Below are 13,842 nucleotides of genomic sequence, written 5' to 3' on the forward strand. Positions count from 1 at the left end.
ACACTTTAGGCCCCTTAGTGCCAATTGGGCATCGTTTAAATGCCACGGCCTACCTGAGCATTGTTTCTGACCATGTCCATCCCTTTATGACCACCATGTACCCATCCTCTGATGGCTACTTCCAGCAGGATAATGCACCATGTCACAAAGCTCGAATCATTTCAAATTGGTTTCTTGAACATGACAATGAGTTCACTGTACTAAAATGGCCCCCACAGTCACCAGATCTCAACCCAATAGAGCATCTTTGGGATGTGGTGGAACGGGAGCTTCGTGCCCTGGATGTGCATCCCACAAATCTCCATCAACTGCAAGATGCTATCCTATCAATATGGGCCAACATTTCTAAAGAATGCTTTCAGCACCTTGTTGAATCAATGCCACGTAGAATTAAGGCAGTTCTGAAGGCGAAAGGGGGTCAAACACAGTATTAGTATGGTGTTCCTAATAATCCTTTAGGTGAGTGTATATCTAGGCTGTGCTATATGTGCAAAAAAAGGGTTAAAATAACATTACATTATATTGTAACAACATTACAATCTAACAACAAAAATAATGTGTTTTAAAGAAAAAATTAGAATCACTAAATTAAAAATTTAATTAAAAACAAAAGCACAGATTAAAATGTAAACCAGTAAGAGGAACACATTTACTCATTATATTAGCCTACATTTGATTACACCATTACAATAGTCACTTTACAGATGCTGCTATCCCAAAAACATACTTGTAGGTTTAAAATTCTACAAATGGCACATTTAATCTCCAACAACAAATATTTTGGAAAAATGTAGATATATTTTAGTCAGAATTATGGCGCTCCAATTCTATTGCACTTTGTCTGTTTGGCACGCATGTGCGCAGTGGCGCTCATTCACTGAAGTGTGTGAAGTTTAGCGGAAACTCGCTTACATAAGGCTTATCCACTCCTGACAGCAAAATGGAGATATTTACATGACTTTCTAACATTTACGGATGGAGAATCTACCTGTGAAGCGCAAGTTATACAGTGAGGAAAACCCCACATCTCAAATGCATTCAACCGTATCTGTCAGAGCATCTGACGGGGCAAGCCGCGTTAACCTATACGCGCTAACTATATCGTACAAGTTATTTTGAAGCCCTTAATATAAAGCATGTCTCATGTTTTGGAAGAATTGAATTATGCACACAGCAACTCATCCTGTGCCCTAATATCAAACTACAGTATATCGATATAAACGGCATTGCCTCGTCCTTTACCGTTTTATAAAAACATATATAGATTTACTGTACAAAGTCGCTATATACCGCCCAGCCCTACCACAAGATACTGCCACTGCCCACACAAACTTTAGCAGCACACTGTCAAATGTCTCACGGAGGACCTATTCGATTATCTCAATCTCAAAGTTGTCTCAACTCCTGCAAATCAAACCGGTATGTGACAGACACTGGAGCTGCAGAACCCACAGGGAAGCATTTCTCTCTCTCTCTTGGTCTCTTATGCACATACATACAATACAAATGACACAGAACACTTGCCATTTAGTCCGCAGTAATTATTGCATAATGAGCCGTGCCTTTCCTCGAGTCCTGCAGATGGAAAACAGGGCTGAGCGCTGGAAGAAAAGCCCTTATGAATGTGGGATTACTAGACCTCTGGCAGGAACATGAGTTGCCTATCGCTAGAATCACAATTCTCTGATTGATTCACAATTCACAATTGATTTCTGTAAAAAATATTTGCTGTGTAAGACATTTCAGAAAAAGTATATTATAAAATAAATTTATTATAATGGGTTTATGTGAACATAGTTTTCACTTAAACTTAAGTTCATTTACATTTTTACTATTCTGTAAGCATTAATAAACGAAGAATAAACTATATAATATTTGCTGTTAATGACTTGCTTTCAATTATTAAGTTGAATGGGTATAATTACTTATTTTTAGCCCGGAAATTTGGAAAATAATATCGATCCAGCACTTAGAAAAAGTTAAATAATAAAATGACTAGAGGTTGACCGATTGATCGGTTTTGCTGATTAATCGGCAATCATCCATATCAATATTTTTTCCGGGTCGAGTCCATTGTTGAAGATGCTGAGAAGTAGGGCTGCACAATATATCGAAATTATCGAAATATCGCGTTATGCATATCACAACAGCTTGCAATAATTAGGGTCATGAACAAAAGACAAAGAGAAAATCACTCACTGTTCTTGGCTGAATAACCTTTGTAGCTTTAATAAGAATCAGTATATATTTAATTCAACCAGTCAAAACTAAGCAGTTTTATTTTTACATTTGATTATTCATTTTCTGTTGTTAAACAACCCTAATGTAGGCTTTCCTGAAACCCTAAACCCTGTGGTTTACACTGATGTTAAAATAACACTTCTTATCCTATGGTAAAACACTGCTGTTCACTTTCAGAAGCTGTAGGGATGTTTTCTTGTCACAAAAAGAATGTGAAACACGTATGTAGGTTATATCATTTTAAATATATTTTAAAGATAATTTAAATTTTACACACTTTAAGCATTATCGTATCGCATTATTTAATGAGTTATCGCATATCGCACTTTTCTTCAGTATCGTGCAGCCCTACTGAGAGGTGTCTGCTGTCTGTCATTATACAACATGAGAGCGGCCCGTAGAGGCCTTGTGGTGTTTGTTTTGACAAGTGAGAGCAGGACACTTCAGATGTGCAGAACTGTTCAAAACAGACAAAGAAACAGTGTGTAAACAGTACATGTTTTCATATATTTATAAAGTAATTAATTTGTTGACTAGATGCTGCATTAGAGAAAGAACAGCATGTTTGCCATCAAGGCTGAGAGGACTCTAACATTAGCAGAAACTCAAACAATTAAAAACAGTGTGAAAAGAATATACACAAGCAAGGCCGACTCAAATGTTTAATGTCACGATTGATACCATCTGTTTGCATTAGTTTATATCCAGCTGGGCATTTTTATGCATTCGTTTGTAAGGAAAGTTGCATATTTAAAGCTAGTGACGTGAGAAAAGCAGCCGACAAACATATCAGAAATGCATCCGATTTCAGTTCTTTTTTTATCTTCACTGTACATAGAGTGTGCATGAATAGATAGTTAAAAATGACCATCTTTAAGCATGACAGGACTTATATGAAATGGTAATACTACAATAAGAGTCCATCTGTAACATTAAGGTTAAGTATTGTTCATTATTCAACATTTAGCCTACTAATACATTTTTAGTTTATGTTACCATTAGTTAATGCACTATGAACTAACATGAATGATCAAGGTATAATTAATATATTAATACTTAATATTAACATTTATATTGTTTATATTTAATTTAATAAGTACAGCACACTTTCATGGTTCAGCACTTTTTTATTTTTGTAATAATGCACTAGTTTTCTTGGAGTATTTTGTTTGTTTTCATTCAGAATCCATGTTAAAAACCATCGGTCGGGTAATCGGTTATCGGCCAGTGCCAGACCAAACTAGTTTTTGATAATGGTAAAATCCACTATTGTTTGACCTCTTACAGGAACTGTAGTCTTAAAAAAAGAGGAAACAAACTGTACCTGATTTTATTCAGGTAATCCGAGAGTTTTTATTTTTTCTTCTAAAATGTATAATGATAGTTGCCCAACACTTATAAATGACAGCAATTAACAGACTACATATTGTGTCTTTTTTTTGTATTATAAAGACCTCATCACATGGCCAAAACATTTATTTTAACAAACACATTACTGTAATGGCACAAGAAATCTACATGTCTTCAGCCAACATGAAACAGATGAACTAGGTCAATAAGTACAAACAATATTCAAAAATAGCAACAAACGTCTCCTGAGGCATCTCCATAGCAAGATTATAATGTGACTATTGTGGGCAATCCACAGAAAACACCCAGCGCTTTTGAAGAGCACATGCAATAACCTCGAGGCTCCTAAACAGATGACAAGAAAGAGGGTTTTAAAGCATTGTGCATGGTTCTTAGGGCAAGCGTATTAAAATAGTCTATTAAAATGATAAGTGGTCACATAGTTGTGTGCTGTGATGATCGTACACTCTCACAACCAAGGCAATCTATGTCCTGACACATGCTCTATAGCTGCACCTACAGTAACCACTACACAGGACAGACACATCAAGGCCCGAAACACTCAAACAAGATTCTGAGCTGCGTTCAGTGTTAGCCCAGGCTAATCATCCAAATTACGGCCCAATGACCTGCATGTGCCGGTAAACCAAACAGGACTGACTGAGCGGTCTTTAGTCAGGGCATAAGGTCAGGAGGTAAAGCTCCTATTTCACATATGATACTGCAGGGCTCGAGCAGAGCATGAAAGACGCTCGGGACAGATGACGGAACGGTCACTGTCCTGATCGGGCCAGTGCTGCATCGCCACGAAAGTTTATCAGTTACACACTTTTAAGCCTTGCCAATTGAAATATTCCAGTGCAAAAAGATGCGAAAGAGAATATGGCATTGCTCAATTCAGTACTCGTGTGAGAAGTTGTGTGCACAAACATTGGAAGTGCACAGAAAGCCGCGTCTCAGACAGTGTGCAAATACTGAATTGTGCTCTTTCACATCTTCTTGCGCTTGAATGGACAAATTCACACAAAATTATGTTAAAATGCCCATTTTGGCGAGTATCCCAGTAAACATAGTCGGTTATGTTCTAACGTAAACAGTTGAGAAATAAAACGCATGTGAATGAGTATATTGGATCTGTACATTAGATCTTAAAGTGACAGCAGCCTAATATGCTTGCTGCTGTCTGTTTGCCATAACGCGTTGCTATGGGTTGTCTTGTTTCGGACTTGACTGACAATGTGAGCTTCATGCTTTCTAACCTTAAATCAACTTTTTTTGTTGCTGCAATTAGGCCTGTCACGATTATGAAATTTGGCTGACGATTAATTGTCTAAAAAATAATTGCGGTTATGCCGATTAATTGTCAGTTTTAGGGCTTTGACGATTAATTGTCTGTGTTAGGGCTTTGGCGATTATGCTGATTAATTGTCTGTTTTAGGGCTTTGTGCTTCATTCATTAAATAATTGTGATGAATTTAATCCTTTGTAAGTTATCATTTTGCAGTGTAAGATTACAGTTAACACCTTTAAATATTAAATAAATATATTCAATAGCTATGACAATTTGTTTATTAAACTTAGTGAGTGTATAAATCAGCAGCAAAAAGTAATTTTTGAAAACATCTGCACAGTAATTTAAGTGTTAATAAAAACAAATGTGCACAAACCATGATAATATGATACGCTTCAAAACAGAGCGGAACAAAGCGCGTATGCGCATCGCGGGTGCAGAATGATGTGCTTAATGCAACATGGAGTCACAGTGCGCAGCGCTGCACAAGTGCGCATTTAAAAGTTCACGGCACAAAGCGAAGAAATGTCGAGGGCACAAATCCTAGTGTATATCAGTCCAACAGTTTATTGATCATTTGTTTCTTCACAGTTTTAAACTCCAGTTATTGTGCGTCTGATGCCAATTCATAGTCCTTGTGCTGTGTAGGCACACGGTAGCGAGCGAGTCATTTAGAAACAGCAAAAAACTCCAGCAAAATAAAGTCATTTTATGCAAATCCACAGCCCTTTATCTACAGATCAAGCATTATAACGTCAATGTCACATTGGAGAAAGTTTTACCGTGTATCCTGTCGTAACCGGACGACGCGCGTTGTTTGAATGCTGAACGGAATGATTGACAGCTGCAGAGTTTGAATGCTGAACGGAATGATTGACAGCTGCAGACGAGTTTGTGAACTTTAATTTAACAATGTAAATATACTACTGTCCCTCACATTAAGCTATGGAATGGCTTCAGATGACTTTGAATATATTGCTAGAAAACGTAATTAGTGCTTGTCTATTTATTTTGGTTCATGACTCCCCCTTGTGCCGTAGGTCTATAAAAGAGCGCAATAATCGCGGTTGTCTGAAACAATCGCGGTTAGATCAAATAATCGCGATCAGACGGTTATTTAATTATCGCGACAGGCCTAGCTGCAATTATTTTGCTTACTGTACATAAAGTACAAGAAGTTTATATCAGTAGTCCCATATTCAAAATTGTGACTACACGGTCTGTTTTTATATGTCTACCATTATAACGTTTACATCTATCAATGTCTTTATACAATGTGTGTGTGTGTTAGTGTTAATTTTGTCAGCTATTTTTCAATTGACTTTTAGTTTTCATCATATTTAAGTCAACCTTGTCCTGTTTTTGTTTGTCGACTAAATGTCTGAGCATTTTAGTCTAGTTTTAGCCAATTAAAGTTTTCACATTTTTGTCATGCTACATAATGGTTAAACTGATAATCCCGATTATTTTGCTCAAAATTATAATCAATTCAAATAAATAGAAATGTATTTGTACATGTCATCAGAACTATTGCACTTTCACCTATAAGCACAAATCAAGAGAATGTCAACACATACGCATGTTGTTGTTCTAGTTTCCTGATTTATTATAGGCTATTTATCATACAGGCCAACTAGTAAAACAAGTAACTTCTCTCAAATATTAAACATTCCTAGTAATCCAATAATTCTAAATTACATTAATGTTTTTCTATTAAAACAACAGCAAAAAAGACTGTATTGTCACACAGAGGTTGCACAAGTGCATTTATTCAGCAACCATAATCGCAAATACAGTTGAGAGATCCATTTTAGCGGATTTATTACAGGTCATCACTGAGAAGGTTTGATCGCAGATTTAGTTATAGCAAACAGCGCAAGTGCAAGCTTCTTTCACAGAGTAGAGAGAGCACACACTCATGGTTGCCAAACTGCTAATATTAATTAAAACTCAGGGCAGAAAACGTGTTCTTTAACAGAAAAGCTCTGGTTTGGGGATTTAAATTCTTGATTTCTGGCAACTCCAAGCATGAAAGCTCTTAGCGGCTTGTTAAATACAGTCTGTAATGTTTTTTCACAAAGAGTGGTTTTGGTCAAGTTTTTTTTATTATTTTTTTATTGTCTTTTTCATCAATGATATCATGTTGATATAGTCGCAGTTATCGTTTAATCACATTGGTATCGTCTAGACTCTAGTAGTCATTAACCCTATTCGCACTGGATTAGTATTACCTGGTGACCTCTAATCATTTGTAATAATTGCAGAGGTTGTCTGTGATCTTAATCCCGTGCGAATCGGCCATGTCTGTGATTTGTTAAGTAAAAATTTCACGGACCATATTTCACCGAACACCGAGGTCCTGTGATAATAGGTTTTTGTTTCCCGCGCACCTTTTTATCCATCTTTGGCAAACAATGGAGGATGCGTTGGAGTGTTTTGATAGTATTTTGGGTGCTGAATCTTATCGCTATACACCATACAACTATACAATTTGCAAAAAGAGAAAGCTGAAAACCATCAGAAGAGCAAAAACAAAAAGAATGATTAGATGGAGATGGATGACATGTATGGCAGCATGAGGTAAGGAAGACCTATAACGACAAGACATTTCCAAGCAATAGACTACTGACATCATATCCGGGAGATAAGTCAGTAAATTTGAGTAAAATTTACTCCTGTGGGGGGGGGGAATCATACAAAATGCATGTGTTTTTTTATTTATTATTTAGTATTGTCCTGAATAAGATATTTTACATAAACGATGTTTGCATATAGTCCACAAGACAAAAAAAATAAATAGCTGAATTTATAAAAATGGCCCTGTTTTTAGCACAAACAGACAGTCATAAGACTGGGAATTAACCTCCGCAGGCTAATCACTGACCCTAGAGCAGGACATCTTTATCTCCCTGTTCTTTCAGTCACACTAGACCACAGCCAGGCCAACATGGATTTTTATTACAAATTCTTTTTGTTATACATTCTATTTGAATAGTACACCATTTCAGAGCACAAAAAGTTGACTCTGATTGGATGCACTACATTTGAAGCCATTGTAAAATTAATACAATAATACGGTTTTGATAAATGTATACATTTATTGAACACTGGTGTATTATCATAGTGCTGCCAACTCAAGGTCTACATGGACCACCCGAGACCCTCGGACCCGTGATTCGACCCGGGATCCGACTATCCCGGGTCTATATTTTCAAATGGTCAGCCGGGTCTGGGTCGGGGTCCCAATCTATTACTTCGGGTCCCGGGTCTGTTTAACATTGTGTGTAATATCCGTCGATCGGACTCGGAGAACACCCGGCCGTGATCAGAGTCAGTCAGCACTGCTTGTTTGTTTTTTGTAACTTGCAAAAGTAGGATTAGAAAAGTGTGAGCTGGGAAATAAGGTTAAAAAAAAAGACGACGGCTACTAAAATTAGTTACAAAAAAAAGGGTGTATTTGTACTTGTAGGGTGGAATATGTGACAATAGGGTCTGTGTCTTCCCGCCGGGTTCGGGTCCAGCTTTCAAATAATAGACGGGTCCAGGTCGGTTCCTGGTAGTACATTTATGGCATTTCTAGGATCTGCATGGGTCCGGGTCCAGCTTTTGAAATGAGAGATGGGTCAGGGTCTGTTCAGTGTAGCACATTACGGGCCTCTTTCTCTCTTAATTTTTTGACCAGTGTAGACCTCTACTGCCAACCTACTACCATTTTATAAAAGCAACAAGCTAAGCGAGGCTGTATGTTACAGTAAATTTACCAACAAATACTGTTATACCATGGTCTGTCTGAATATTCGATTCTGATTGGCTGGAAGGTGTGCAATAGGGCTGAAACGATTAGTCGACAATAAAAAATTGTCGACAAAATATCTTGTTGTCGAGTAGTCGTTTGAGCTCACGTGACCTAATGTAAGGGCCTGCAATATCGCGATTTGACCACTACGGCGCTGTAGCGCTAGAGTCTAATGCAGCCGTTACAAATGCTATTGCGGTAGAAGAAAACACAGCGCAAAATATGAAGGAGTGCAAACGAATCCGAACTAGCTAGGCCTGTGAAAGTTTCACAAAACTTCAAACCAAGAATGCTGTCGTGTGCAATACATGCAAGGCGAAACTTGCTTTTCACAGGGGCACAACATGCATGTTAAAGCACTTACAGAGGAAACAGGAGCCGGTGAGAGGTGAATGTTCTCCAGCTGGAGCTAAATAACTAGCAGTAAATCTCTTTATTAGAGAATGCAATACAACTAATAATAGTAATAATATTAACAATAATAATATAATTACAGTAATGTGATGATTTATTTTTGCATAGAATAAAGCTTGATCGAGATTAGAAGTCAGAGCTGTTTTTATTATTATAACACTATTAGGTATTAGTCTTATCACTTGCCTGTATTTTGTTCCATATTCACGAAGACTTAGAAAAGGAGATGTTATGAAGAACATCATGTCAGTTACTTTTTCATACTGTAAATTAAAAGGTGAATGAGAATGTCTCTGTCAGCTCAATTGTCATGTCAATTTTTTAAAATGTTATACTTATAATAATTGTTTGCAGATAAAGTTTGTCTGTAATGCAGCTGATTAATTCTTGTTTATTTTATTCTATTGAAAGAGAACAGAATATTTAACCAATGCTTAGAGAGCATTTGTGTGTGATTTGAGTTGGACAGAAATCTGAAAACTTAAAGAGAATGACCTGTTTAGTTGGCTCAAAGTTCATTAAAACAACCATTTCAAAAGCTGAAGTGATTTTCTTTTTTTTATATTATAGTTAGAATATGTATAACTCAGTGTTTTAACTAATTGAAAAAGCTGAATAATCGTTCCAAACTTACTGATTAGTCGGTGAAATGATCGATGATTAGTCGATTAATCGTTCTAATAATCGTTAGATTAATCGATCATCAAAATAATCGCTGTAAATAATTTGTTGCAGCCCTAGTGTGCAATAAAACCGTTTAATGCACAGGTAGTTGCAAGTCAACTGAATCATCGTTCTATATTAATGCGCTGTTTTCATTGAAGCACACATACCCATATGTCACTCCCACACAGAGCGGAGATCACGCTGGACACACACAGAAACATTCAGGAGCATAGAAACTTATCAACGCTGCCCCATCACTTTTAGTAATAAAATAGCTTTGCTACTGAATCGCTACATTATATTTCTCGGCAACGAGGGGGTTACATCGCTATTTTGAAGTAATCAAACTCACAGCATCATTGTTAATAGAGAGAGAAACAGATGCAGGTATGAATCAATCTCTCGCTCTCTCATTAAAATCATGTAATGCACAGCTAGCCCTGGATTATCCATTACTTAAACCACATTTTACTAAATGCAAAAACAAATTTTAAAATGTTCTGTCTCAAAAATGCATTAACTACATAGTGAATATTAACCTAATGCATTCATAATTAAATAAACTATTATATTTAAAAAGGTATGCAGCTGAAATAAAGGGGTTGAAATGCAGTTTGACCTCTGCACACCAAAACTGCAATAAGCATTTGATAAATACTGTGCGTTTCTTATTTCCCCAAGCAATATCTTAGGACAATTGTAAGTTTAAAATCTTCAGCCGTCAGAATGATGGTTCAGTGACAGTGTTGTATGCCTCACACAATGAGCAGTGTTTCTCCTGCCTGCACATCTGTATGGTACACTGAGATCATGCTGCTGCAGGCAACCACCGCGTGATGCACAATGTTCTTCACTAAACTGTGAAAATGTATGCAAGCACTCATTCGAAAGCCTGTTCAAATATGTCATCTCGAAACTTACGTAATCCACTTATGGTGAAAAAATAGAACAGAGATAACCAAGAAATGATCTACTTGCACACACTGCCACAATGCATGCACAAATCAATTATACATGTATGCATGGTGTCGTCTGCATTCTGTCTCTTCCTGTGTCAACTTTTAGTCCATTCCAATCATTAAGTCTTTCATTCTAATTCATAATGAATATTACTTCTGCCTACATGCCTATTCAAAACACTAGTAACCTTAACAGTGCTGGTACTTTGAGTATACATTCAGTATAATTAAAAACTAAAGGGATAAAAAGACCAGCCTAATTTGATAAAATGCTTATTTTGAAATGTAGCATAGTGTTAAATTAGTATATTTCTTCTGCTGCCATCATGAAATTAAATTAAGAAAAACATTAAATTGCACTGGTACACACAGATTTTTGCCATCCAAACTGGCATCATGGCAGATACTAAGGTTGCACGATGTGTTGTTTAAGCATCGATATCGCGATGTACGAATCCACGATAGTCACATCGCAGGATGTGCGATGTAGGCTGTCGTAGTTGATCCGTTATTCATTAATCGTACGGGCCAGCTGCTCCCCGGCCCTTGACTAATGTGATTCGCGGATTAATTGCACAGCTTAACCATCATAGAGTGAAAGTTTATCATTTGCATGTGTTTTTAAGTCCTGTCAGTTTAACAGGGTGCATATAAGAACGAGCAGAGAGAGAGAGAGAGAGAGAGAGAGAGAGAGAGAGAGAGAGAGAGAGAGAGAGAGAGAGAGAGAGAGAGAGAGAGAGAGAGAGAGAGAGAGAGAGAGAGCGCCCCGGTCGCGCGCGCGCTCACCTTCACCGTCTTCAAACAACACGAGCGCTGTCTTGCTCTCTCTCCCTCGCGCACATTAATCAAAATAAATTGACACGATGGTGTCCAACAAAAGAAAAAATAAACTATCCAGTGATGAAATGTTTTCTACATTGTCAAATCTTGTGCGATATCCTAAACTGCCGAGATAATTACACAACGCGTGCCGTACACGTCCGATTCGCGAACTAATGATTCCTTTGAACCGATTCAATTTAATGAATGGTTTAAACAACTGACCTGTCCAACACTGAACTCACGAGACGTCTGAATTGGTGTATAAAAAAATCTGTAACACTTTACAATAATGTTTTATTTATTAAACTATTTAACTACATTAGTTAACATTTACTATTACTAAACTGCACTTCTACAACATTGTTAATTTCAACATTTAGGCTATAGCCTACATTATTGAAATCAAAAGTTGTACAGTATTTGTTAACATAGTTAATGCACTGTGAAGTAACATTACCAAACAATGAACAGCTGTGTTTTTATAAACTAAGATAAAAAAAGATTAATAAATATAGTAACAAAAGTATTGCTCATGGTAAGTTCATGTTAGTTAATATGTTACCAATTCAAACCATATCCTAAAGTTACAAACAAATAATTTACTCTAATTTAAATAATACTCTGATGTTTAAATCATTTAAAATGAGAATGTAAGTGTGCTCACCCCATTTTTGTTTGTAAGAAAAAATTAGATTCGATTTCATATCGCAATATATATCGCAGAAAAATAAAATATCGCAATGTCAGTTTTTCCCAATATCGTGCAGCCCTAGCAGATACTGAAGTAAAATCACTCTCTTTAACGGAATTCCTAGACAAACACTGAGCTAGTTTGGCTTAGTTCTCACACAAAGACAGGAAAAGGGAGATCTCCATGCTTCCTCTGTTTGTTTGCCATGTGGACATCCAGAGACAGTGCCAGACCACCAGAATCAGTGTTGCCTGGGCCAGAAACAAACACACAGACATTGTTCTGATGCGTACTTATGTTTGGCACCCCGTATAGAAAGGTGAATAATACGTGTATTGGTCAAGGCTCCACAAGAATGCGCATGACGCATTATTCAACCCAGAGTATTTTTAGATACAGCGTGGTTAATCGAGACCATTGTTGTAGCATGCAGATGCACAACTCTAAAACTAAAACACACTGCAATAATCACTGCAGTAATTGCTTTTACCACAAGAGAAAACATTTCGAACCAAACTGGTATTTCACATTACAGTAATAATAACAACAACTGTAAAGAGCAACTCTTCTCAAAACAGAGCATAATTTATGAAAACACAGGCACTAACAACAGTCTTGAGGAACTGCCTTCCTCAGGGTATTCCTGAAAGTTTAGGCGCAGGTCGAGAGGTCACACAATGGGGACTCAGACTTCTGCCACCACAGCTCAAAACCACTGATGTGCATCACAGATGAATTATGACAAAGTGCTTTGGTGTTTATATTGTTATATGTTGTAGATGGTTGTAGGAGTGCATATTTTATCTCCAGCAGTTGTATATAGTAGTCAACATTTTAAGTGGATCAAAACCTTTAATTTTGAACAATACCCATTCATGTCTTAGAACAACTTTGAACTTTTTTGATCCACTTTAAATGTTGACTAGTGTATATAAACACATACATACACACCGGCCACTTTATTAGGTACACCTTGCTAGTACCGTGTTGCCTTCATAACTGCCGTAATTCTCCATGGCACAGATTCAACAAGGTGCAGGAAACATTCCTCAGAGGTTTTGCTACATATTGTCATGATCGCATCACACAGTTGCTGTAGATTTATCGCTGCACATTCATGATGTGAATATCCTGTTCCTCAACATCCCAAAGCTGTTCTAGTGGATTGAGATCTGGTGACTGTGGAGGCCATTTGAGTTTAGTGAACATGTTCAAGACACCAGTTTGAGATGATTCAAGCTTTGTGACCATGTGCGTTTTCCTGCTGGAAGTAGCCATTAGAAGACTGTACACTGTGGTTATAAAGAGATGGACATGATCAGCAACAATCCTCAGGTGTGCTGTGGTGTTTAAATGAAGCTCAATTGGTACTAAGGGGCCAAAAGTGTGCCAAGAGAATACCATTAAACCATTACACCACCAGCCACAGCCTGAACCGCAGGATGGATCCATGCTTTCATGTTGTTTACGCCAAATTACGACCATCTGAATGTTGCAGCCGAAACCGAGACTCATCAGACCAGGCAACATTTCTCCAATCTTCTATAGTCCAATTTTGGTGAGTCTGTGGAAATAGTAGCTGAAGTTTCCTGTTCTCATCTGACAGGAGTGA

General features: G+C 37.2%; 1 protein-coding gene across 2 annotated transcripts in view; it reads right to left on the reverse strand.

The window, feature by feature from the left end:
- The window catches only part of ppp2r5d (protein phosphatase 2, regulatory subunit B', delta), a 53,957-nt gene that overhangs the window by 33,187 nt on the left and 6,928 nt on the right, over positions 1-13,842 (reverse strand). The gene's annotated exons all lie outside the window — the stretch shown is intronic.

Source organism: Squalius cephalus (genome assembly GCF_949319135.1).
Source record: "Squalius cephalus genome assembly, chromosome: 21".
Classification (NCBI taxonomy): domain Eukaryota; kingdom Metazoa; phylum Chordata; class Actinopteri; order Cypriniformes; family Leuciscidae; genus Squalius; species Squalius cephalus.